The sequence below is a fragment of the Cucumis sativus genome, chromosome 1 (genome assembly GCF_000004075.3).
Source record: "Cucumis sativus cultivar 9930 chromosome 1, Cucumber_9930_V3, whole genome shotgun sequence".
Taxonomy (NCBI): Eukaryota; Viridiplantae; Streptophyta; class Magnoliopsida; order Cucurbitales; family Cucurbitaceae; genus Cucumis; species Cucumis sativus.
The window spans coordinates 12,513,560-12,518,351 of record NC_026655.2 but is presented as its reverse complement, the minus strand read 5'-3'; positions in this window follow the sequence as shown (position 1 = coordinate 12,518,351).

The window sequence follows — 4,792 nt, the reverse complement described above, 5'->3', positions numbered from 1 at the left end:
CCAAAATAAAAAATGGGTCATGCGGTTCAAACTAACGGACAATCATTATATTGAATATTTGTGGTTTTGTGAAAATAAAATTAATTAAATATTTGTGGTTTTGTGAAAATAAAATTAATTAAATATTTGTGAATTGAATATTTAATTAACCATTCAATTGGATTTTTGGTGCTGTTAAATTTGAATTTAATTAAATATTTTTTTTGGTATTTGTTTAATTAAATTAAAGAGTTGAATTTGGTTAGAAATTTGATAATTATATGTATATGTTGATATATATATATATATATATATATATATATATATATATATATATATATATATATATATAATAGTTATGAAAAAAATGAAAAGATAATTATAATTCGTTAAAATATAATTATTAAAAAATATATTTATACTTCAGCAAAAGAGAAAAGTTTGAAATGCTTCCATTTATGGAAGAAAGAGAAACATTAAAAAGAGGAAAGAGGGGATTGAGAGGAAGAAAAGAGAGGGATTGAGAGGAAGAAAGAGACGGATTTCCTCCCTTAATCCTTGCCTCCAAACAAGAAATTTGAATGAAAAGCTTCTATAAAAGCTAGCCAAGCCATGAGATCTCACCTCAGTAGTATTGCTTGGCGTGGACCACTCTTGAATTAGTTTTTACCTTTTTTCATCGACTTTTCTTTCCAACCATGAAGGTCCACTTTGTTAGTTAAATATTACAAAGCTAGAAGTCCTTCTAGGATCCTTACAATATTCACAAAGAAAGCTACTTAGATCAAACCTAGAATCTATGATGGTCACTCTTAGATCCTAAGACAACTCACTCTATGAATAGTTTGATCAAGACAAATCCAATGAATTGATTTTTAACATTAAATCTAAAGGAGGATTTGAAAAAGAAAGATAACACCAAAAGGGTTGAAATAAGCACAAGCTTTTTAAATATTGATTTTCTACCTTTTCAAGAGCAGTATACAAGCCAGTTTATAGACTAAATTGTTATACATGAGGTGAAAGCCCAATAGTCATACACTAAATTGCTAATTAAAAAAATATATACATGAGACGGAAGACTAATATGTTGGAATTTATGTCCTAAAACTCGTAAATTGTAAATATAATTCATTGACCGTTATTAATAAAGTGTTATTATTGTAATAATTGTTTAGGGTTTACCCATGCACGAGTACCAATTTAGAAGAGAAATGAAGCCAGAGCTACAGAAACACTAGAGGCATGTGATGATGGGAACCAGTTTACGATGCCAATTTTGTGCAAAATGGCATACTTGACACTGAGTGCAGCAGAAGGAATGCCAGTGAGTGGCCAAACTATAAGAGACCCTCCTGTCAACACAGATGCCAGGGTATCTGTTGAGTGGGTTGGTAAATCAGCATTCTCCGACGGAGTAAGCCCTAAGAAAGTATTAATCACATAGGGAGAGATGACAAGTGTTCGTCCTCTGACATGAATTGTTTGATAATCTGGACTGCTTGGATCATCAAAATCAGACGATAGATTAGCAATGACCTCTCTGATGAGCTTGGGATAGAATGGTCCAACATTGAGAATCGTGCGCGAAAGTCCAGCCTGATTAATTAGTTCCATTATTGCTACACAAGACTGATGTTTGTATGATATATTCACCTCATCAGCCAAACGCGTTTGCACTACGAACCTCCAGCACTGAGCATTCTCCTCATGATGGAATGAGATCCATCAATAGGAACAGATGGAATATTTCGGGGAAGGCATCTTCGTCCAGTCTTGATTGTGACCCCTCTAGGTTCAGGTACCTTGGTTTGAGGAGGAGGAGAGGAAGTCTTGTCTGCTTCCTTAGTGGCGGAAGATGGAGGAGCTGGTTGTGCAGCGGCAGGCTGTGAAGAAGAATAGGGTTGTGCAGGTGCCGGAGAAGGAGGAACTTGAGTGGGTGCATCAGACAACTTATGTGATGAAGACGAACCAAAAGACTGACGATTTGACATTGGTACCGAAGTCGAACTGGAAGCATCCGTCGAAGAGTCAGACATAGGGCTTTCCCTTTTTCTTTTGACACATTTAGTTTTGGACTTTTGGAAACCCCTTCCGGCACTGACGACCGTGATTGAGTCTTTTTCCGTAATAACTCAGTGAGCGGAATCTGATCTTGCAAATCAGACGATGCACTGGCAGCCATTGTAGTAGGTACATCCTGTACTGACTCAGAACTACTGGAACTCATAGTATAGGATACCTTACCTCTATCTGCCATCCGTGAATAAGGACGACGAGACGGAATGCTCTTGACCCGCTTTCCTCTCATTCGAACTCCATGCATGTTAGAGCGAATCTCAGAAGCATGAGATGCTGGAGCTTCTTGATAGTACCCCCGCCGAGTACTCACTATAGTGAACAAATGAGAAACCGAAAAAATTTCAGCGAGCAGAACAAACCAGTCGAGAATGTGGGAGAACCTAAGCCTGTTTTCTTTTCATATTCCATCTCTTCCCGCCCAAATTTAATCCACGATCCTCCGTGTATTCAGCACGTGGGCCAAACACCCACCTCTTTCTTTTCTTCTCAGCCCACACTAAAATAACACTATCAGTTTCCTTTTCCCTTTTTTTTTTTTTTTTTTTTTTAAATTCCTTCACGACACACTCCCAACTCAACCTTTAAATATTCAAATGTATTAGTGTCAAGTGGTTTGGTAAAAATATCCGCTACCTGACTGAGTTGTTCTGACATGTGTTAAGGAAATCCCTTTTATCCTCAACTAAATTGGGAATGAAGTGATGACAGATGTCTATATGCTTGGTGCGACTATGTTGAACTGGATTCTTTGAGATGTCAATAGCACTCATATTATCACAATACAATACCATACTGTCTTGATGCAGAACATATTCACTGAGCATTTGTTTCATCCAGACAAGTTGAGCACACACACTCCCTGCTCCAATATACTCAACTTCTGCTGTAGATAGTGACACAGAGTTCTGTTTTTTGCTAAACCAGGAAACCAAGTTGTTTCGTAGAAAGAAACATCCACCAGAAGTAGATTTTTTGTCATCAGTACATCCTGCCCAATCTGCATCACTTTAACCAACTAGTGCTGAAGTTGTACCAAAAGAATAGTGAATTCCATAGTCAGCTGTACCTTGTATGTATTTAATTATACGCTTAGCAGCTTGTAGCTGTGTATGACGAGGAGCAGATTGAAATCGGGCACATACTCCAACAACATAAGCAATATCCGGATGGCTAGCAGTAAGATACAGGCTGCCAATCATACTTCGGTATATTGTAAGATCAACTGCTTCAGATAAACAATCTTTTATTAATTTGATCTCTGTAGCAGCTGGTTTTCTCTTATCCTGAGAATTTTCTAAGCCAAACTTCTTAATCATGGTATGAGCATATTTTGCTTGGGATACAAAAATCTCGTTCTAATTTTGTCTGATCTGTAACCCAAGAAAGAAGGACAACTCTCCCACAAGACTCATCTCAAACTCTGGTTTCATAATGTTAACAAAACTTGTCACATTATCATCTGGAAATCCACCAAATATAATATCATCCACATAAATCTGAGCTACAATGATATTTTCACCTGTTCGATTTATGAACAAGGTTCTGTCAGTGATACCTCGAACATAACCCTGTCTTTGCAAGTACTCACTAAGTCGTTCATACCAAGCTCGTGCTGTCTGTTTGAGCCCATACAATGCCTTGTGTAATTTGTAAACATGCTGTGGAAAAACTGGATCAACAAACCCTTTAGGTTGAGAAACATGAACTTCTTCATACAGATATCCATTTAAGAAGGCACTCTTCACATCCATTTGATACAACTTGATCCGCTGTATACATGCAATGCTGAGTAAAAGGTGAATAGCTTCCAGTCTGGCTACTGGAGCAAACGTTTCATCAAAATCTACTCCTTCAATCTGAGTATATCCTTGAGCAACTAACCGTGCTTTATTCAGAATTACTATACCCTGTTCATCAGTTTTATTTTTAAAGATCCACTTTGTACCGATAACATTTACATCTGCTGGTTTTGGTACTAACTTCCAAACCTTGTTTCGTTCAAATTGCAGTAACTCCTCTTGCATTGCATGAATCCAGTGTTCATCTTTAAGAGCTTCAGCAACTGTTTTTGGTTCAATTGTTGAGATGTAACAAATATTTGCAATCAGTTTTGCATAATCAATCCGATCCTTCTTTCTGGTATTGATTCCACTTTGAATATCACTAATGATACTGTTAGAAGGATGATTCTTAATTATGTGTGAAGGGGGTCCTGTCCGTTCTACATTTTGGTCCACTTCATTGGACTACTGATCACTACTACTCTCACTAATATCAGCTGTAGTTGATGAGTCAGTAGTTTCATCAACTGGTGTTTCTGAGCTTTGTATTAGCACCATGTCATCTCCTTCCTGTGGTTTGACGCCTGGACTCATATCATCATGTATTACCACATTAATTGATTCCATCACAGTTTGGGTACGTTGATTATATACTCTAAATGCTCTGCTATTCGAAGATAACCCAGAAAGATTCCTTTGTCTGCCTTTGTATCCCCTTTTAGTTATATTAGTTGTACTTAACTAAGCGTTTAACTAGATAACATAAACAGGAAAATACAGTGCACTTTGTTAACCCAGTTCAGCAGAGTGAAGAGTGCCTACATCTGGGGAGCATATCTGCTCAGATATAGAATATTATTGAGAAGTTCAATGCATAACTTGTCACTAGGATTACAGAGAATAGTCATCACAAAACTAAACATAAACATCTGATTCTCCTGAATCGTATG